The following is a 23,685-nucleotide window of genomic DNA, read 5'->3' as shown; positions in this document are numbered from 1 at the left end:
TTCCCATGTGGAGGGCATACCTTGGCTAGTCCAGTGCAGAGGAGCACTGGTCCCAGGACCTGCCCCAATGCCCACCTCCCAATTCTCCCTATTGTGGGAGCTCCTGACTGCCCTACAGCAATAGTTGAGGATGGGCACAGCTTCTGATAAATGCTTTCCATTTCCATTCTGTGGCTAGCCTCGACTGCTAATGCCGCTTAATAGCTATCTGCTGTTGGTGAGTCTGGATAAAACCAGTGACTCCACATAGGGCTTCTTTCCTGACTTCCCTGGATTTTTATCATTCCCAGTGTCATATGACTATGGCCTGGTTCACCATGGCCACTGAGTATTAAACATTTGCTGGGAATATGACGATGAATAAAACATAGACTGTGCCCCTAGGAACCTGTGGTCTAGTGGGGAGGGAGATAAACTGATAACCAACTGCAAGGCAGAGGGTAAACAGTAGTGGGGGGTGTGGACAGACTATTCTGTAAAAGGCACAGAGAAATAGGTTTCCTATCAGAGATACCGCTGACACTCTTTAGGCCCCGGAGGTTTACTAAGTCACTGTTATTTTAGTTATTCAGTTGTGTCTTAGATGCACTATCTGTTTGCAAGAAGGTTTCTTTCTTTCTTTTTCTTTTTTTTTTTTTTAATATTCTGGAACATACTGTCCTCTCTATCCTTAGACATTACAGGCTAACATGCTAGATACTTGGTGTATAGCTGACCACTTCCTTAGTAATGGATTAGCTTCTGCCAAACCAGGGAGCTGTGATCCTGCAGCTGGAGATGATGTTTTAATTCTTTCACCAAGCAACGCTAGTGTAACAGGATGGTCATGCTTTGATTAATATTCACACAGCCTCAGCAATTGGGGTTTATAATTAGATGCAGCAAGCAAGGAACTGATGACCAGTACGGCAGTTGGAAAGTATTTTAGGAAACATTAAGCCCTGTTAATCAGAAGCTTCCTAGAAGGGCCCTTATTGACCTGTTATGGAGGAGAGATCATCACGGTGCTGGTTTAGAGAAAGGCTATGGAGTAGGCTTTCCGAGTCACGCTCTGTTTACCCTGAGGGAGTACTTTCAATCCCTATAAACCTCTTGTATCAGGGAGGGTTTTTCTTCATCCCTGAACAAGGACCCTTCAGAAACTCAGAGGCTCTAAGCTCTTCTTCCAGATGCCCCTTTGCAACTCTGTGGGACATTCGAAGTCTAGAGTTATTGCCAAGATCAACAGCCCAAGCCAGGTGAATCACAGGGCATCAGTGAAGCTGGGCCTACCTCACATCTTAGCATATGCCATAGAAAGTATAGTGCATTTCACGGTGTGTTTTCAGAACTCAGAGCCACTTGGGGGTCTCCTGGGTACTGCTAAAAATCTCTGAATGAGAGAGGCTATAGGCAGTAGATGTTGGGGCAGCATTTTTATTTTATAATTTTAAAGTGCAGAAGAATCATGAGACGTAAAGCTAGCCTACCTGGAGCCTGTGAGTCTGTCACAGCATAACTGACACGTGAGCTGAGGACAGTGTACACACTCTTGGTTATGATTTGAGTGGGGACTGTCTCCCACCAACTCCTGTGTTTCAACACTTGGCACCCAGCCAGTGGTGCTATTTTGGGGAGGCTGTGGGACCCTTAGGAGGTGAGTCCTGGCTGGAAGGAAGGGATGTATAGGGGGCAGATTTTAGAGGTGCCAATGATGCTGTGATTCCAGCTTGATCTTTTTGACTTTCTGGTCTGTAAGCCCCAGGCCTGGCCCTGCCACCCTGTTTTTCCTGATGTGAAACCGTGAGTCAAAATAAATCTCCCTTCCCGTAAGCTTCCCCTTGTTCTGTGTCTGTTTGCAGAGATGAGAAAAGTAATTAATACTCCTTTCAGGATCGCTGAGCACCTAGGAGAACTAGACAAAATGGTATAAAAGAGGAAAAGGTTCAGTAATGCAATGCAACCCAGGAAATTCACACAAGAAGTGTTTCATTAAGTTCTTACAAAACAAAGCTTCTATAGGGGCAAATATTTAAGACTTAGCATTTATTTCAAGAGAGAAAGACAACCCCACCTGACCATCACATTGGCCCTGACTGATGCCATTGCTCTCATGGAAATGTTGAGCTGACCATCAGAGGGAAGGCTCACATCACCTTTTCTAGTTTCTCTCTTATTGGGCAGTCTGCAAATATCCCCACAATTTGGTGTTTAAATCCAACAGCAGCACAATGAGAGGTGCTGGGGCGGGGGAGGGACTGAGGTTGCTTCTTCAGTGTGTTTCGATGAGGCTCTGTGGCTAGTATCTCTCATGGGCACCCTTCTTGCTGCTCTTCTACACTAGGCGGTGGTTTGAATTTACTGGTTCTAAAATGTTTACTTACAATGTGCTCTCTTCTCCCACAATTCTGCCATACTGTTCTTACTCCCCAAAGTGGGAAGATTGTGCCCAGCGACCAGATCTCAAAGTGGCAACTTGGGAACCTCGCTGGCATCCTGCAGCAACAGGGGGATGTGGGAGAGGGGTGACCGCGACGGGTGCTGGGAAGTGCTGGCCACTGCTAATCTCTGGGGTGAGAGCCGCATCATGAGGAAAGCAGTTCCTTGACCAAATGGGCAGCAGGGGAAATTACCAGAGTAAGCGCGATGCATTCCATCAGGGGAGAGTCCTGTCTCTCTTCATGCGCGTTTAATCCGGGTAACAAGTTGGCTGTCTGTAGAGACGAGCTGGAGTGAAGTGACAAATCTGTCTTCTGAAGAAACTTGAGACTGGCCAGCTCAGAGACTCAGTGCTGGGAGCCAGAGGGAGCGGGAGCAGATGCTGCCCGTGGTAACATTTCTTTCCAGCTGTGTGACCATGAGCAAGCTGCTTCTCTCAGCTGAGGGCTCCCGCCTGTGTGGAACCCCGGTCCCCATGCTCTCTGCAATGTCCGTTAGGTCTTGTCATTCGTGTCCGCACAGGAGGCTGCCCTGACTTTAGTGGGGACCTCTCATCTCGATGATTCTGCTTTCCTTGACAAGTTTCTGGATTGAACTTGGACAGTTTTGAAGATTGCCCCCCCCCCCCCGCACCTTCACCTTGATCTTATTTTTCAGTCCATCCTCCCAGCTTACTGGCTCCACATAGAGTCCGAGACCTCTCTGCTGGGCGACTCCAGCCTTCCCAGCAGTGTTTGTAGCTACAGTACTGAACACGGATGGACAGCGGGCTTCTAGACATGCTGATGGCCAGAGACACCAACAGTCTCAGACTCTCTGGCTCTTTAAGTCAGATGCTCTTTCCACCCAGAGGTGAGGAAGCAGGGACGTGAGAGGTAGATATGCATGTATGTAAAAAGAACTAAAAATGCCAGTCTTCTATGTGTAAAATGGACAGAGGGGAAACACACGCCTCACAGAGGCCTGCGAGAAATACCAGCAGAGCCAGGCACAGATCAGTCCTTTGCTAGCTATTGATTCTCATGGCATCACAGCTAGTCCTTAGGACTAACCAGTAGGTGCTCAAAGGTCATAGAGAGTTGAGATGGCTCAGTGGTTAACACTCTTCTTGATTCTCTCTTGTAATTCTCTTAGACCATTTTAAAGTTGCTTCACTCATCTGTCCTGGATGTAAGAATGGCATTTATTAATCTCATTTGCTTGTTCATTTGCATATAGTGTTTTATATGTGTAGACAACCAGACTCTGGTAAAAACTGTCCAGAGGAACCTTCTTAAGGAGCAGTGAGGTCTTCTGTAGAATCCAAACAACAGAACCCCCAAGACTGAGAGCCTTCATGCTCCTCAGAGTTAAGCAAACATGGCTTTGTGCATCTTTCTCCAAGGGAATTCCTTTAATGTGACCTGAACCCAAACTCTCTGTGCCCAATTTTCCTCATCTGTTAAATAGGAGTAATGGTTATTATGGCACATAGCATATGGATTGGTTGTGAGAATGTAAACAAGTTAATCTTTATGCTTGCTTACACTAGTGTCTGGCACACAATATGCCTTGTGGTTGCATTTTTGCTGTTGTTGTTGTTGTCCCTATTATTATTGCTAGAGCCTGTGTTGGGCTATCTCCTTAGGATGGATGCATCAGTTTCAGCAGGTATGGAAATGTGATGGTAAGTGTTTCAACTTGACAGAATCTGAAGATTAGTCTCTGGACGTGCCTGTGGGGCATACTCTTGGTTGTGTTAGTTGAGATAAGAAGGTTTGCCCACTGTGGGAGGCACCATTCCCTGCCTGGGATCCTGGATGGTATAAATGGGGAGGGGGGCAGCTTGAGCAGCAGCAGGCAATCGTTTCACTGTTTCTGGCTGTGTATGTAATGTGCACAGCTACTTCAGTTTCCTGCTGCCTTGACATGCCAGGCCCCATGGACTTACACCAGGAACTGTGAGCCTAAATAAATGCCTTCTTCCTTAGGCTGCTTTTGTCAGGGTGTTTAATCATAGCAACAGGCAGAAGTGATCCCTGGGTACAGTTGTGACCTGTGGGGAGCTGTACCCCTATTTTGTAAGGGAGACAGTCCTGAAGGAGGTGGCTATTGCAGTCTCCGCCCCCAGTTTTTAGATGAGACAAGGAAGGATCAACTATACAGGGTAACCTGCTATGCTCCGGGTCACATTGCTTCATTAGTGAAATGTCCATCCTAGACTGAAATGTAAATTTCGGTGTCTTTTAGAGCCTGATCTCCTAACCATCTGGTAAGCTCCCCAGTGTCCTTCTGAGCCATTTTTAAATAGGTATTTTCAAGCTAAACCTATGATGTGGCAGGTTCCTGTCACTGAAAGAAACTCTAAATGCAAGACAATGAGATGCTAATACGGCTGCTTAGCTGCTTCGCAGGAGCTGTGAAGTAAGCTGAAGAGAAAAACCCGAAGTTCACTTTCCCACTTTCAATTAGGTTACACAGGCCATTAAGCCAAGTAACAGGAGCTTTCTGGATCATTTGGACAGAATGTACAGTAGCCAGATCTTACTGTTATGCAAACAAAAAACTGAACATTCAAGGTTAAAGGTCCAGAGCCCAACTGAAAACTAACCTCAGCTCCAGCACTAACCATGTAAGAGAGAATGGAAAAAGCTTTTGGGTCATTCGTCTTGGCTTCATTTTTATCACATAATTATCTTGCATATACTATGTGTAATGGAACTATATGATTTCTTAAAAGAAACATTGCCAGTAGTAAGGTTGTCTTGGCTTTGGAAGGTGTGCTAATGATGGGCCATTTTAATTATTAAAGTCATTATCTTGGTGTAACTTTGTTCCTTTATTTTAATTATGTGGCTACTCCTTGTTCAGCCTGATTATGTGGAGTTGAATAGTTTTTAGGAGGCTATGTGCAAAATCCTGCAACTTCTGCAGTTCATGGATTAGTTTTTTAATTCTCTACATGGCCGAGGGGTGTTCTTGAGCAATAAAGGGACACTCCTCACAGGTAGAGAGGTCCTTCTTGTCCAATTTTGTTGCCCCAGTGCCCACTTTGTGCTCAGCTAGTTTCTCTGGATGAATTGGATTCCAGGAGCCCTGGCTTCTGTTGTCTCTATAATCTGCAGTACATGAGTAAGTAGCTGTGTAGGCCAGGGATGGTTTCCAGTGAGGCAGGATGGAAAAGAAAACTAGAAGGAAAAGAACCCCTTTATCCGTGGAATCTCAGCTGGAGTCTCTCACCATAGAGAACCAAGCGTCCAGGAAAATTACCACCTGCTTTTACCCTTTCCAGCCACAAACTTGAACTTTCCTAACTACCTTATTGGAAACCTATTCCCAGGGAAAGGATGTGCACCAAGTTCCTTGTGCAATTCTAGTATCTCTTGGTTTTACATTATTAGATTGTAATTCCATGCAAGGCATCTTCCTCCAATATCACTTACCAAAACAAGAAAGGGAAAGGAAAGGATTTTTAACAAACTTTTGAGGTATGCACTGGCTAGTTTTATGTCAATTTGGCCCGAGTTAGTCATTTGGGAAGAAGAAACCTCAATTGAAAAGAAATGCTCCTAACAGACTAGCCTAAGGGCAATCCTATAGTGTATTTTCTTGGTTGATGAGTGAAAGGAGATGGCCCAGCTGTCGGTGGTACCACCTCTATGCTGGTGGTCCTCAGTGCTACAGAAAGTAGGCTGAGTATGCCAAGCAAGTAAGCAGCATCCCCCATGGCCTCTGCATCACTTCTGGTCTCCAGGTTCCTTCCTTGAGTTCCTGCTCTGATGGACTACAGTCACTAAGGTGAAATAAACCCTTTCTGCTCTAGAAAGAAGGAGGAGGAGGAGGAGGAGGAGGAGGAGGAGGAGGAGGAGGAGGAGGAGGAGGAGGAGGAGATGGTGGTAATGAGGAGGAGGAAGAAGAAGAAGTAAAGAAGAAGAAAATACACCCAAAAGGTCTAGATGGCAAGAAATAATCAAAAGTTCAAACTCAGACTGAAATCAATGAAATGACAACAAAACAATACAAAGAATCAGTGAAGCGGAGTTGGTTCTTTGAAAAAAAAATCAATAATTGACAAATCCTTAGCCAAATTAGCTAAAAGTCAAAGACAGAAGATCCAAATTAATAAGATTAGAGTGTGTGTGGGACATATCAACAGATCACCAAGACAATCCATAGAAGCAAAGGACATACTTTAAAAACTGTACTTCACCAAATTGGAAAATCTAAAAGAAGTGGATATTTTTCTTGATATATACTACTTGCCAAAGTTATATCAAGATCACATAAGCAATTTAAACTGACCTATTACCCTTTTTGAAATAGTAGCAATCATTAAAAGTCTCACAAACAAACAATCAAACAAACAAACAAACAAACAAACAAAAAGCCTAGGGCCAGATGGTTTTAGAATTCTACGAGACTTTCAAAGAAGAAAGTCAATACTCCTCAAATTACTCCACAAAATAGAAACAGAAGGAACATTGCTTAATAGTTTTACCACAGCTACACTGATATTGAAACCACATGAAGCCCTAATGAATAAAGTGAATTAGGGACCATTTCCCCTTATGAACATAGATGTCAAAATTCTCAATAAAATACTTGTAAACTGAATCCAAGAACACATAGAAAAGATCATCCACCATGATCAAGTAGGCTTCAGCTCAGAAAGGCAAGGATGGTTCAATATATGTAAAATGATAAATATAATCTACCATATAAACAAAATGAAAGACAAAAACCACACGATCATCTCATTAGATGCAGAAAAGGCCTTTGACAAAATCCAACACTCATTCTGATAAAAATGTTGGAGAGACTAGGAATACAGAGGACATACTTCAACATAATAAAGGCAATTTACAGCAAGCTCATAAACAACATCAATTTAAATGGAGAGAATCTCAAAGCAATTCCATTAAAATCAGGAACAAAGACAAGGCTCTCCACTTTCTCCATATCTTTTCAATATAGTACATGGAGTCTTAGCCAGAGCAATAAGACAAATGAAGGCGATGAAAGGGATACAAATTGGAAAGAAAGTGGTCAAAGTATTGTTATTTGCAGATAATGTGGTAGTATGTATAAATGACCCTGAAAATCCCACCTGGAAATTCCTAAGTTGATAAACACTTTTACTAAAGCAGCTGTGGACAAAATAAACTCTCAAAATCAGTAGCTCTGCTGTATAAAAAAGATAAATGAACTTAGAGGAAATCAGAAAATAGTACTTTTTACAATGGCCTTAAATAGTGTAAAATATCTTGGGGAATCTCTAACCAAGTAAGCGAAAGACTCCTATGATAAAAGCGTCAAGTCTTTGAAGAAAGAAACTGAAGACGATCCCAGAAGATGGAAAGATCCCACAGGCTAATGGATAAGTAGGAGTAATATGCTGTAAAATGCTATCCTTCCAAAAGCAATTTACAGACTCAATGCAATCTCTATCAAAATCCCAGTACATTCTTTACAAAAATAGAACGGATAATTTTTAGCTTCATACACAACACACATACACACATACCAGGAGAGCTAAAATAATACTAAATAATAAAATAACTGCTGTCGGTATTACCATCCTTGATTTCAAGTTGTACTACTGAGATATAATAATAAAAACATCATGTCATTGGCACAAAAACAGATTGATTAATGAAATGAAATTAAAGACATAAATCTATACACACACATATAAACATGTTATTTTTAATAAAGAAATGAAACTACATACCGGAAAAAAGGACAGCATCTTCAACAAATGGTGCTGTATGGCTGCATCGAGAGGAATCCAAATAGATCAATACTTATTCTGTGCAAAACTGAAATTCAAATAGGTTAAAGACCTCAACATAAAATGAGATACACTGAACCTGACAGAAGAGAAAGTAGGGGATAGCCTTGAAGTCATTGGCATAGGAAAAGACTTTCTGAACAGAACACCATTAGCACAGGCATCAAGATCAAGATCAAATTTGTAAGTGGGACCTCATGAAACTAAAAAGCTTCTGCACCACTAAAGACGCTGTCATTTGGACATAGTGGTAGGACAAGATCTTTACCAACTCTGCATTCGATAGAGGGCTAATATCCAAAATATAGAAAGAACTAAAAAAATAACTATCCAGAAAACAAATCAATTAAAAATGAGGTAAAGATTTAAACAGAGAATTCTGGAAAAAAAATGGGACTCAAGTGGCTCAAAAACATTTAAAGAAATGCTCAGCATCCTTAGTCATCAGGGAACTCAAAACTACTTTGAGATTTCATCTTCTTCCTGTCAGAACGAACGGCTAAGCTCAATAACACAAGTGACAGCTCATGCTGGTGGGGATGTGGAGTAAGGCAAAGGCTCATCCATTGCTGGTGGGAGAGCAAACTTGTGCAGCCACTATAGAAATCAGGAAGGTGGTAATCAATCTACCTCAAGATCCAACTATATCACTTGGTCACTTGCCTAACCATGCTCATTGCTGCTTAATCTATAATACCCATAATACATTGAAAATACCTGGATGTCCCTTAGAAAAAAAACAGATAAAGAAAATATGATCTACATATATAAGGGAGTATAACTCGGGCACTAAAGAAAATGAAATCATGAAATTCATGGGTAAATGGATTGAACTAGGGAGAAAATTATCCTGAGTGAAATAACCCAGACCCAAAAAGACAGACGTGGTGTATATTCTCTTGTATGTAGATATTAGCTGTTAAGTCAATAATAATCATGCTACACACAATACACAGAGGTTAGGTATAGAGTAAGGGACTAAAGAGGGCAGATATATCTCTCTAGGAAAGAGAAATAGAATAGATAGTTATGATAGAATGGGGATGGGGCAATGAGAACATGAGGATTAAGTAGAAAGAGGGAGGGAATTACAGGAAAAGGGAGGGAAAATGAAGAGAGACAGCTAAAAGTAAGGGGCACTTGAAGGATAGTATGGAAACCTAGATAGTAGAAGCCTACTAACTAACTAACTATATGAAGGTGATCTAAATGAAAAGGCCAAGTAATGGGAGAGACAGAGCCCCAACTGGAGACCTTTGAGGCCAAATGAAGCTTTCAGTACTGGCATTGGGTTACATCTAATTGAAATGTTAGCCAAAGGAGTCCCCATGGGAATTCCCAAATAACCAAGGCTCTTGCCAAGACTATACATTACTCTCAAAAAACTGACAGCAAGGCATCATTGCTAAAGACAATGCCTACACAACTCCTTGAACATGGAGAAGGTGAGATGGTGTCTACAAGGAGCCTTCACCCTGACATGCGAGCATCTTTGGCATAGGAAGGTACTCTGCATGCTTCCAAAAGCATAAACAGCAACCCAGCCACAAACTATTTGATCTGCAGTGGTGTCCTGTCTGCAAAGTAGGCCTGGACTATGGCAGCACAAAGCTTGTGGGAGTAAGCAACCCAAATCAGATTTGAATTAAGGCCCATTTCAAGAGATGAAACCCATACTTAACACCACTTGAGTGACCAAGAGCCCGACACTAGATAGCCTATAGACCTGGGGTAAATGCAAATACTATTGTTCTACTAGAAGAATGTGGCAATAAAATGAGCCCTAACGACATTCTGCTATGCTCATCGAGCAGTGCCTTACCTGAGCCATCATCAGGGAAGCCTCTTTCTGTGACAGATAGGAACAGACACAGAGAGCCACAGCCAGACATTATGCAGACAGTGAAAGGCACTGGAGCACTCAGCCCCAAAAGGGATATCTCCATCAAACCAAACCCCTTCCCTCAGGGCTCAGAGAACCCCGTAGAGAAGAGGCAGAAAAAGTGTAAGAGCCAGAGAGGATGGAGGACACCAAGGAAACAAGGCCCTGTAAATGAATAGGTTTGACATACATATGAACTCAAAGAGAGTGTGGCAGCATGCACGGTGTCTGCATGGTCTCCAGCAGATGGGGTTCTAGAGCTGAAAGGAGAAGTGGACACAAGGGCTAGCCGTAACCCAGAAGCAAGCTCCAATTTGCAAATGAAAATTGGGTATTCTACAAGGGAGTCTTACTGGGGACACAAACTACTCTAAAGGACAGGCTGCTTGCCCAGCAGTGGATAGACAACAGAGAGAACTCAGTGACAACTTTGGAGTTTCTTTGTCTTATAATGTTATCTTTGGGCTTTTTCTTTTAAATGTTTTATTTTTGTTTTAATATAAAACAAAATTATATATTATATAGATTTAATATATATTATATGTACATATAATATATAGGATATAAATAATATATATTATATATACATATAATATGTTCAATATATTATATACACACATTATGGCTTCCAGTTGAGTGTTTATATGAGATTCCTGAATGTGTAGACAGTGGGGCTGTGTTTCTTGTGACTTCTTTTGCACTCTTTTTGCTCTGTTTGTTGGTTTTGCCCTATTCTGATGTGTTAGTTTTTGTTTTATCTTATTATACTTTATTTCATGATACTGTATTTTATTTTGTTATCAGCCCTTAGAAACCTGTTTGTTTTATAATGAGAGATAGAAAAGGGATGGACTCAGATAGGATGGGAAATGGTGAAGATCTGGGAGGAGTAGAGGGAGGGAAAACCATAATAAGAATACAGTATATGAAAAAGAAAGTTTATTTTCAATTAAAGCGGAAAAACAAAAGAAATAATCTCGTTCTCATCAAGCTGCTTACGGTCATGGTGTCTTATCACAGTAGTAACCCTAAGAGAATGAATGACTTGAATGCCATTAAAATGGTATAGAAGGACACCCCCCTTCCTCGTCCGCTATGATAATCAAGTGCTAAGTTTCTTGAGGAACCCTTAGTCACTTTCAGATAAGTCTTGTTTGTGATGGTTGGAGAAGCCTACACCCATGCTCTTAAGTTGCATTTCTTCTCTTCTTGAGTATCTATTTAAAAATAAATAATTTTATTTGACTTGTGTGTGTGTGTTTGTGTTAGTACTGTGTGTCACAGCACTCATGTGAACATCAGAAAACAACTTTCAGAAGTGGGTTCTCTCCTTCTACCATAGGGGTACCCAGTGTGAATCTCACCAGGCTTGGGGGCAAGAGATTTTACCCACTGTACAGTCTACACACCCTCTCTTCTATTTAAAACTAAACAGAAACTCTAACTCTGCTTCCTACTGGCTAATTCTGATTTTTTTTTTTTTTTAATACACTGAAGCCATGAATCTCAGTTTGGCCTGAGTAGAAATCCCGACAAGGCCATGTTGAGGCTAACAGTGTGTACCACTTGTGTCTCTACCTCCTTACCTTGGGGAATCAGTATTTGGGGGTATATAAATGGAAATTTAAAAAAACCCTCAGTTTACTTGTCCTCAGATTAAAAAGCCAGTAAGAAAAGAGGTTGCGATCCTGAGCTCAGATCTCCAGGCCTGCATATGGAAGGGCAGTCCTGCCTGCCTACCTCATTTTGGTCTCTGCTTTTGCTCTATAACAGTAGAGGTTATAGATGTACTACTTTGTTTTAGCCCCTGATGCCGAAATGTACTGGTGTGAAAATTTGGGGATAATTATCTTTAGTAGCTTCAGTCCTTGCAGGGATGTTTCAGCATGAAACTGTTGAAAATTTAATAGCAAATCAAAAAGTATTTGGCATTTATATGGTATCTTTTCCTCTCCCCAAACCAAGCCAACGTTTCCTAAATCCAGAGAAATGGTGGTCATTATTATTTCATGTTTTGTCTTCATAAGAAGCCATTATGCTCATATTGTGTTTATAACTTTGCAATGATCAATAAATAAGCAACCACACAGTTCTCTAATCATTTCTGTCTATTGAACCAAGTTCAGAGCACATGATGAATGTATCTAAGCCCAATGTAATCATATTGTTTAATATAAAATCTTTGCCTCTTTCATCTTCAGCCCCAGCTTATTGAAGTTTTGCTTTTCTCCTTCTACACAGAACACATTTCTGATTTTCTTTACATCCTAATTCTGTTTTCTTCCCTAGTTCCTCTAAATCTGGATTATAATTATGAGCACTGAGGAAGGAGTCAGTTGTGTGCTTGATAGAGTAGCTCACACTAGTCTGCTGGCGTCAGTTGTTAAAATTCGGCATGCTGGTTATTCATTAAAAACAGCTTTTTGAAAATTTAAATTATTTATACCATGAACTAAATGACATTAAAAAAACAAGTAATAAATATTCCTCCCTTTGCTGTATTTTATTATTGTCTGTGTTCTTGGGATTATTGTTCTGTTGTAATTCTGGTGAACTAATCTGCTTTATCCGTCTTTCCTCTAATCTGTGCAGTGATATCATATCATATCATATCATGAAATTGGTCTTGTGGAATGTATTCTGGCTACAAGCAGGGATTTTCCTTGTGGAGTACAGTCAGTCATTGAAGAACTTCAGGCTATTACTAGTTTTTGACTTCACTCTTGGTCCTTTCTTACCTCTCGGAATTGTACAGCCAATAAAAAGACTGAGCAGTGAAAGAGATTTTCATTTTTTTGGCCAATAATAGGAGAAGTGGAAGACAGACTCTTAAATCAGCTTGTCCACATGGTAAGGGTCAGGAGGGCGTAGGTTCAAGATGGCAGAAAGGAGAAAGTGGGATAGTCTAATCAAGAGGATGGAGTATTCTGTCTCTTCTGGGGACAGAGAATCTCCAGGAATTCAGTTGCTGCATCTTACTGTTCCTTTTATCATTCTTACTAGCCGCGCAGCAGCAATTGTCAACTGTTGTGGCACTGGATGGGGGAGGGGCATTTGTCATGAAGACGGGACTATAGTCAAGTTACAGAATGTTCCAGGACTATTGTGGCAGCCCTTTTTGCTCTAACAAGGGCCATTTCTGTGTCTGTGTAATGATGCTATAACTTCGGGAGAAACACTTCATCTTTCTGAACTGTCATATCTTTTGCCGTAAAGTATATCTGTTATGAAGTCCCTGACCTGCTTTGACGAAATCAAGCCTAACTGTAAATAAAGGAAATTACATTTTAGGGGCCAATTAAAATTGCAATCTCTGGGGGAAAAAAAAAACATATTCAACCAATCTCTAAAAAAGAGTGCTGAGTTTTTACAAAACGTTGGCCATATTTACAGATTTAAACCATTAGGGGGACTGGTGACCCAGGAATTGTGACAACTGATGGCACCACAAGTTAAACTGTTTTGTAAAAAAAAAGGGGAGGGGGACTGGGTGTAGTCTCAAACTCTGGGCACTCCAGGGGAGGGTTCCCTTGTCCCAACAGATTAATGATGCTCCAAAGGTCAACTTACACCTGGAGTTTGGCATGTCTGCCACCCCTTTAGAGGTCCCTCTGCCTACATCCAGTTAATGCTGGTCTCCAGATGCCATCTGAAGGTCCTCCAGCAATGTGACTCCATTTTGATTTTTTTGTGTGTGATATAATCAAAGTGATCATCTTATGGGAACGTGCTTAAACATGATGGCTCTTACAATTAACAACACTACCCTGCTTTTCTCTTTCTATGTAGTAGGAAGGAATACATCTGTCCATAAACAGCAGCTGCTGCTTTTGTCATTTGCCAAGACAGTATGCCCTGTATTTATGCCGGCCCTTTTTCTGTTGAAGAAGAATATGTTTTAATGGGGCTTTAGGGATCTTAATGGACAGAAAAGCACCCCACACGACAGCCTTCTTTGTTTTAACTAATTATAAAACTGGACCGAATTCAACTACACAGTAAATGAACAAGAAATTTTCGGATTCACAGCTATCCCGGAAGAACAGCAGACAATAAAGCAGAAACAAGCAGAGAACTGTGGAGTTCTAAGTGGTGCCTGCAACAGGACAGGGGATGGGGGACAGGGGAGAGCAATTATCCTAAAGAGTGAAGCAAACAAGGACTAACAAGAAATCCATCCACGGAGACATTTTATACAGCGAGGGTGGGGTGGGATGCAAGAACACTTGCTCTTGGTTTCTGCTGCATTTACTCATCACTGCCACATGTAATAAAAGTGTGGGATATTGTGTTAGTGGTGAGCTGCTGAATCAAAATGAGCCAATTAGGAGAGTCCTAGAAAATCTACCGAAAGGAAAGGAGTTAGGATGAAGATACACACTCTAGACCTCATCCCTTACGAATTCACAGACACTTTGGAGTGAACCAGCACTGGTTAAAATTGATTGGCGCCGAGCCCAATGACTCAGGTCCAATAGCCAGGACCCAAATAGTGGAAGGAGAGAATGGACTCCCACAAATTGTCTCCTGACTTCCATGTGCCTTCCATGACACCATGTGATATATCTACATCTATCTATCTATCTATCTATCTATCTATCTATCTATCTATCTATCTATCTATCTATCTATCTATCTATCTAAGCACTGGGGTTTCTATAGGTATAAGATGAAAACAATCCACTTTCTTTAACCATTAAAGGTAGGTAAAGCCTGAAAGCTTAAAGGCATTTAGACATCAGAATGCTAGGCTGTGGGTATCAGTCTCATCCAAGTTCCACGCAGATTTTTTTTTTAACTTACCTTGTGTATTTTGCTTCACCTAGTGTATTTTTATCTTTCTCAAACTACTCTGCCTATCCAAGTGCCTGATCTCTCCTCTTCCACTTCCTCTCCACAAACCCCTTTCCTGAGCTGGCTGATCTCCTTACCTGTATCCGAAATTAATGTATGGAAGCTGGGTGTTAGCAGCCCTCTCTCATAAGCACACTTCTCCAGGCTTGTTTGTTTTTGTCATGTACCATCAATGCAGTGTTTTCAGAGACTCATTTGTTCATCCTCAAGGTCTCATGGCTGACTGCTGCTCTGGCTGCTTGCTGCTACCCACACAGCGCATCACCTCAAATCTCATCTCAGAAAGTCACAGTAAGAAATGAGCCTTTCCCATGTGAAGGAGGCGTTTCCTGAAAGCGTAGAATCTGGGTTGTCTACCCAGAGATGGAACCTTGGAGTGGACCATTTGGAGCTTCTAGCCTGGTGTCAGAACCAGATGGCAAGAGTGCCCAGCGCCTGCTGCTTATTTCCTCGTCAGTGTTGGGTCTCCCTACCTGCTAGATATGTACGCCCCTCTCCAACTGTAGGCCCCACCACTTTCTCTGAGAAGCCCTCTCTCTCTGACGCAGGCTGAATAAGTCTCCTTCGTTGTCTTCCTATACCATCATATGGTATAGTCTTCTTCCACAAGGGTTGTGTTACTGCGGTCGTTTCATCTAATGTACGGGATTCTGTTGAATAAATACGATTCATTCATTCTCATAGCACAGAGGTGTCTCCCACACAAGGAATTCCCACAGCATGGCTGTTCTCGTGGATGGATAAATGAGTGAGAGGTCAGTCATGGCTGGGTGGAGGTATGGATGTGTAGGAAGACTTGGGGAAGCAGTTGGCCTAGCATCTATGGGTATGCTTTTATGGTTGAAACTTTATCTTGAAAACTAATGCATTTGAATTGGGAGGAGAGAGCAGTGTACAGCTGGGAGGGCTCTTAAGAATCAGTCTTAGGTAACTCAATAACTCATTGCCAGGGCTCTGTGTGACTTGTCAGATGTGGCACTACAATACTGGAAACTGAGAGGAGACAGGATTATCAATCATTCTACCCATTTTCTAGAAATGTCTGTCATACAGGTGACCCAAGACTCACTCCTCTCACATGGCTCGCTCAGGTGAGGTATGTAATAGCATTTTTCTCAGGAGAGAGATCCATGCTGGAGGGATGCATTTATGGTAAGAACAGGCTTCTCTTTCAGAGGACTGAATTTCAGTTCCCAATACTCACGTTAGGTGGCTCAGTAACACCTGGACCTCCAACTCCCTTGGTGCTCTTTCTGGCCTCTGTGGCCATCCATACATATGTGTACACACACACACACACACACACACACACACACACACACACACACACACACACGTGCACATTAATAATAAAAGAAAAGACAAAGAAATCTGTTTTTCAAAAAAGAATGGAGATGGAGTTCTGCTTCTCTCTTTTTTTGAGAGATTTAATTCCTATCTAAGATCGGAAAAGAGCAGACTGAGGGTCTTGTACCTTGTTGAGATGTACAGAGGGACCCAAGTCTTCCCCATGACACTGGGACAGTGGTTTGGCACATTTGACAGATGCTGAATGTTCTATAGCATGAGAAATGCTACAGGGAGAGTTGGCTTTTCATTGGGATTTCTTTTTATTTACTGTGAGGATTCTCTCAGGCTCTTTTCCATGAAGAAGGAGCAATCACAGGGAACAGGCCCTTTAGGGCACTGAATGGCAGTGGGTAGATCCTTCCCTGTGTTTCGAAGTCTATTCTCTGGCAACAGGTCAGATGACCCTCATGGCAACTTGATTACTTTTGGACACCTTAGAATTGCTCTGAGAAAACTCTAGCAGATATAGAAACTACCACAGCCATACATGATGCCAGGAACATGACTTCTGCTCCAGTCACAGTTCTAGTGTAAATGACTCAGCCTTGGAAGGTAGTAGAAGGTAGTACTCCGGTCCAGAAAGGCCTCAGTGAACTTCAGATGACCTTGAAGCCATTCTGGGAGTCATGATTGGTGAAATGTGGAACCTGTAGTTGTTCCTTATATGGAGTCTATAATTGGTGCAAATACAAACCTTTATTTGCATTTCCACACCCATGTCACACACTGGTCCTTTCAGGCTGTAGAACCAGACTGTTTAGCATTCTCCACCTCAGCTTGAGATGTTCTGTTGTGGCAGCATGATGCCCAATAAAAGCGTCTCCTAAATGGAGAAGATTTTTTTTCCTTGCTTTACCTGATACTTATTATGGGCATAACAGGTTGAGTGGTTTATGGCTGTGGTAGGTACCTACAGAAGGCAGAGATGATGAAGGCAGTAGAGAGTGGAGGCATCAGAAATGATGAGAGATAGTAGAAATATAGAGAAGGTGGAAGGTTGAAAAACCTGTAGTTCTTTGGACCAAGAGCTGTCAGTTTCTGGTTACTGGCCTATAGGTCAAAGCTATCCTCTGAAGCTGCTTAAAAGGAGTGTCGTTAGCACCATACCTAGGTTCTATGATGTAGGCCAGTCCACAGTCCTGATGCTGGAGAATGAGACTATCGAGGGAGGCCTTTTACTGAGACTTCATGCTTAAAGCTGTAACAAATCACAGATGCACAAATGCACAAAAATGCATTTGTAACCCTTTCCTGTGATCAAGGTAAATGTAGAGTGCCCTGGTCTCAGGAGAGGAATGGTGATGTATGTGCTAGTTTTTCAAATGCCACTTTGTTTGGGGGTTCCTTAAAGCTTATGCCCCCTTCCAACCTCTTCCCCCAACCCCAGGTAGGAGAAGAAAAAGGTAGGAAGGAAAGGGGACATATATCTATTTACTTCTTCCAGCTGGATAGGGTCATAGGATTCTTTTTGGGGAAATACTAATCTCAGTCATCAGGCTATCCAGAAATCCAGGTAACCAAACCAGCAAACTAGCAAGCATAGCAAGCAGTCCTCCTTCATCTCCTTCAAGCCATCACACCTTTTCCCTCTGGAATATCATATTTATATTCTTCAAAGTTCTCAGAATTCAACTAATTCCAGCTGGCAAAAACCATGCCCCTGCACTAGGCAGTTATCAGCTGTGGACAGACTAAAATCCCACATTTGGGATTATAACAAGAACATAGCTGGGTTTTTAAGGAAACCAAACCTTGCATTACAGGATGAGGCTGTGACAAGGGCAGCAGGCTATACAAGCCAAACTTTGCTTCACTCTCCCTCAGTTTGGTTTCACAGGGACCGGGACAAGCTAGGAACTTCTTTCTCATGGCAAGATCACTTCTTCATACAGGTGACTCTAGGCTGGGTCACTCTCTCGGGATGTGTGCAAAAGTTGAGGCACTTAAGAATCAGGGTGCCAGTGGGGTTGTGGTTCCAGCTGGGAGAGTCTTTCACCTTTAAGAGAGCTGTGTTCTTTCACACTCGTCCTTTTGAACTGAACCGTACCGGGTCGCTTTGCTGACTTATCATGCCTGCTTGCTAGGAGGTGAGATTGCAGGAGGTATAAATTCAGGTTTCCAAAGTTGCTAAGCAAGGGTGTGATTCATTTTCAGATTCTTACCCTTAGCTCTGCACGTGGGAGAAGACACACGCAACTGTGTTCTTCAGAGACTGACTCATTCATCCTGCTTCCCACCGGCCTGCGTTTTCCCTTTGGTTTGGAATTTGTCATATCATAGGCTTATCTACCTGTTTTCCTCATGTGGAGTCTCTCACTGTCATGGAACTTGATAAAAAGGTTGTCGGGCCAGCGAGCCCAGGGATCCACCTGTCTCTGCCTTCCTTGTATTGGGGTGCAAATACATGCTACTATGCTTGGCTTTTTAATATGGGTTCTAGGGGATCAGACTCAGGTCGTGTGATTGTAAAGCAAGAGCTACACTGACTGAGCTGTCGCCAGCTCCCAAATTCACCTGAATTCCAAATTACAGTCCAGATTTCCTGGCTAAGAAATTTCTGCATGTAATATGTATGATATGAGCGGTTTGTGTGTCTGTGTGTGCCTCTGTATGTCTGTGCCCAGGGTGTGTGTGTGTGTGTGTGTGTGTGTGTGTGATGTTGTTTTCATGTCTTCCAGTTTCTATATGGAGAATAAATCACCCAAGGCTGAGCTTCTTCACAGAGACATATTTCCAGCAAGATACTAACCAGGACTGAGTTTTATAATTATATGTTTTTGGATAATATTGTATGCTATAAACCATGTTTTCCATATACTCTATCATAGCAGCTCCAAAAGAATTAATGGGTAAAGGATATAAAAGGAGACAATGTACGAAGTAGTGCCAGATGTGATATTTCATGCTCACTTCTGATGACCAGAAATGTGTAATTGGTAGTTTAATTTTTAGATGCATAAAATACTCTGACTTTCAATGCTTCCTCACTCATATGATTTCATTTGATCCTATTCTCTTATAGATAGGGTAATTTTTATTCCCATTCTGTAGACTATAAAACATCCACCTAGGTGTTAAATGGCTTGGACAAGCTTTGTAGAGGACCCAGGATCTAAAACCAGGCTATGTGACTTGAATATTCATCTTCATCCACTGGCTCCCCAATTTCCCCCTTTGCCCATATCCAGTTTGGTTTCTATCCAGAAGTCAAAGTGACCCTTTAGAGATGTAAATTATATCATGACCTTCCTGGACCCTAGCAGGCCTCTGCTGATTCCCTAGTGTGTCAATCAATCCTGACTCCTTTCAGTGGCCCACAGGTCCCTGGACACTCCCATCTCTGCCTGGCTCTGCCCCCTTCATAGTCTGTTTTCCTTCTTGCTTATTCTCTAGCCTTTCTGGACTTTCATTTTCTAATGCAGCAAACATTTACATGTCTTGGGGCCTTTGCATGTACTGTTTCCCTTTTCTGGGATTCGTGTGTGGCGAGCTCCTTCTCATTACTTATGTCTCAGCTCAAATCCGAAAGCTGCTCCTTGGCTTTCCTAAGAGAGCAACCCTCACCCTGAGAAGTCATCCACTGCAATTTCAAGCACGGATCAGAGCACACACCTCCGTAAACAGGTGTATTGCTATTGGCTGTAAAGGTTTTGGCACGGCGAACCTGCAGCCAGAGGGAAGGCTGGGGGCAGACAGTCCTTCAGCCGTGCACAGCTTGTTATTTCTCTGCAGAGGTGCAGAGAGAGAGATCATGAGTTTTTATGTATATTATCAGATGAGCACTTTAGCATTTGCAGCCAGCAGAACCCTGTTTTATTTTTCCTGTGGGTTCCGTGACTTTCAAATTCATCAATTCGTTTATTTATTTCATTTTGCTCATTCTTATACCTTCTGCATTGGTTAGGATAGCGCCCGGCACACAGAAGGGAGTCGGATAAGTTTGTTAAGACAATGAGGCCTCTATTGTCAAGAATGCAGTGGTTGGAGCAGGAACTGGGTAGGGATTCCAGGTAAAATTGAAACAAGACACAGATGAAACAATCTCAGTTGTTGATAGGACACCTTAAATTTTAACTATTTTAGAGCTTTAAACTGCTGTTACCAGCCCGGAAATAAAGTAAATGCAATAATGTATCGTTATTCTCTCAAAGATCAAAGTGGCAGCAAAATCGCAGATTTAACGTTGGGGATGTCAGTGGAAGTTCTAGCTATAGCCAGTGATTGTAAATTCATGCTGTGTATTCAACACCAAAACCAAATGGCAGAAATGTACTGAGATAATGTCTTCCATCCTTTTAGGAATATAGTCTAAGCAAGCCATGGGAATGTGTCCTCCCTGTGAGTTTCTGCTTCCTGTGAATTCAGCTCTCGGTCAGCCATTAGCTGAGTGAAGGCCAAAACTTCTACTGCCACAGCTGTCACCCGACAACAAACCAAGGTTGGCCCTTCTCTCAGAAAAATCAGTGCCAACTGGACTGGCTGTGGAATCAACTCGGAAGCAAGCTGCGGGGCACCCTGTGCGAGATCTTCTTGATTACATTAAATGAAAAAGCAAAATGCTCCATCTTGAAGACTGGAAGGAAAAGCTTTTTGGTTTTGCCTATTCATCTCTGTGTCTTGCTGAGTTCATCTGCCCTCTTCCACTAGCCCATCTAGCCATCCTCCAGTAACATCGCTATGCTCACAACTATACCACCGACACACACACATTGGAACCCATCTTCTTCTGTCTTGTCTGAAGACCGAAGTGCGTTTTGACAAATTCTCCAGTCCTATGGGGCCAGATTAGGACTGAACAAGATTGACTGAGAAGCCGCTGGTTCTCAGCACCTCCAGTGTGAAGACATTCATCGTTGGACTACCAAGACTGGATCGTGTCAGTCAACCTAATACATCTCCTTTTAAAGTATGTTCATTTTACTGCTTCTGTGACGCTAACAAACCCTGAGTGGCATACACGCCAATAAGAGCATATTACATTCCACCTAGTGAATTTTTTCTTTTTGAGTTTTATTCTCATAACACCCCCCCAAGGTAATCTGTTTTCCTTGTGTTTGAAATTTTTCAATGACTCGCCCACCTACCCACTCCTTAATTCGCCTACTACACATTAGAACAGACGGCACAGCCCCCTTTTAGATAACACCTCTCTTGGCAAATTGGCAAGACGCATTCACAGGGCACTTTCTGAATTGCAAGGTCACCTACAACTGTTATCCCGGGAAGCCGGGAGGCTCAGGGCACCTCAAATCACTGGCCAAGCTGCCGGCCTATTGGCCTATTTGTGCTTTGTTCGGGCACCACGTGAGGGAAGTGTGGTCAGTTTGAACATGGCATGGTCGTTTCCACTCTTTGGTATTGATTTCTTGGAAATAGCTTTCAGTCCTCCGGAGGCAGTGCCAGCAGAGCAGGGACATTAGCAAAAGAACAATCTTAAGCTGCATCTTCGTGAGGGCTCTGCCGTCGGTTGCCAAGTGAAACATGCAACCAGTCAGCTTTTACTTTTGGAAAAGGGAACCAAAGAGCACACGTTAGTGACTTTCCTCCACTGAGGAATTTCAGAGAGAGGTAGCTTTTGCCTATCAAGGAGGAAGGAAAAGAAACAGAGCAGTTAGACTGTGTGCAGGGTTCAGCCACGTGAGGGTCACTTGAGTTTTGTTTTGATTGAGAGTCAAAATCCACTGCTGCGGAGATGGCTTGGTGTGTGACGTGTTTGCTGTGCAAGGCTGAGCACCTGAGTTTGGACTCCCCAACAGCTGCTGGGTGTGATGGTGTGTGTCTGCTAGGGAAGCCCGGACAGGCTTGCTGTCCAGCCAGTCTAGCTAAAGCCAGCAAGCTTCTGGTTCAGTCTGACCTTGTCTCAAAAACAGCAGAGAGGTCTAAGAAAGATGCCTGACATCAATGTATGGGCTCTGTACATGCACATGAAGACACATACTTACATACACACATGTGATGGGATACATTTTTGTGTAACACACACACCTACACTCAAACACACAGGCCACAAGTCACAATCCTTCTAGGCTCTGCTAATGCCAGAAGTCAGTTTTATTTTTATTTTATTTTTAAATTACATTTATTTTGTTATCTATCTATCTATGTATCTATCTATGTATCTATGTATCTATGTATCTATGTATCTATCTATCTATCTATCTATCTATCTATCTATCTATCTATCATTTAGTGTGTGTGTGTGTGTGTGTGTGTGTGTGATGCTGAGGCACACCTGTGATGGTCAGAAGAGGGCAAGTTGTAGGAGTTCGTTCTTTATACCGTATTGATTTTAGACCAAGGTCTTCAGACTTGATGGCAGGTGTCTTTATCTACTGAGCCATCCTGCTATCTGCAGAAGTGGTGTTTTAGACACAGCACAGTTCGGCTTATTGTTTGTGATGACAATTTGAAACTCTCCCTTCCTCTGAAGTTCCTTGATATTTCTTATATTTAAAACGTTCCCCAAAGGGCTGTATGTTGAAGGTGTTGTCCCCATCTTGGCACTGTTGAGAGATGGTAGAACTTTTGAGGTAAGGCCCCAGTGAAAAGACTGAGCTTCCTCTTTTCTTTATACTTTCTCCCTGCCATGAGGTGAGCAGCTTGCTGCACCATGTATTTCCTGCCTGATGGACTGCCTCAACCTAAGCTCAAAAGCAACGGGCCAGTTGACCGTGTATTCAGAGCTCTAGTGTAGCTCACTGTAAGCTGTTTGTCTCAGACCTTAGGGCACAGCAGAGCACACTCCTCTGGGGGCATCCTATTAGCTGCATTCTTGTTGCTTTGTCAAAATACCTCACAGGCAGCTTCAGAAAGGAAGGATTGAGGGCTTGGGAGATGGCTCAGTAGGTAAAGTGCTTGTCACGCAAACATGAGGAATGGATTTAGGGTCCCCAGTACTCATGTAAAATGCTATGTGGGCATGGTAGCCTGCCTGTAATACCAGCACTTGTGAGGCAGAAGCAGGGCGTCGCTAGAATAAAGCTGGCTAACTAGACTAGCTGAAGTGAGCCCTGGGCACAGCAAGAGATACTGTCTCTGGAAATAAGCAGTTGGAGGAAGATACCTAGCCTCAACCTCTGGCCTCCATGTGACATGCTCTCCCCACACTCCCATGCGCCTATACACATATGAACACATACATGCACACAAACACACAACATAAAGGAAAGGCTTATTTGAGCTTGTGGTTTTGAGGGGACACTGTTTTTCATACTACAAGAGGCATACAAGCTAGCTGTCTCCCTTTGTCTTTTTATACCAACCCGTGGGGTGGTACCACTCACATTCATGGTGGGTCTCTGTTTTCACACGAACTTTTAAGATACTACCAAAAAGATGATGGTGTGACTCATAGGCTATGTTGATGACTCCAAATTCGGTCAGGCTGGCAAAGAAGATTAACCCTTAAGAT

The sequence above is a fragment of the Meriones unguiculatus genome, chromosome 11 (genome assembly GCF_030254825.1).
Source record: "Meriones unguiculatus strain TT.TT164.6M chromosome 11, Bangor_MerUng_6.1, whole genome shotgun sequence".
Classification (NCBI taxonomy): Eukaryota; Metazoa; Chordata; class Mammalia; order Rodentia; family Muridae; genus Meriones; species Meriones unguiculatus.
Note: the sequence above shows the minus strand (reverse complement) of the source record.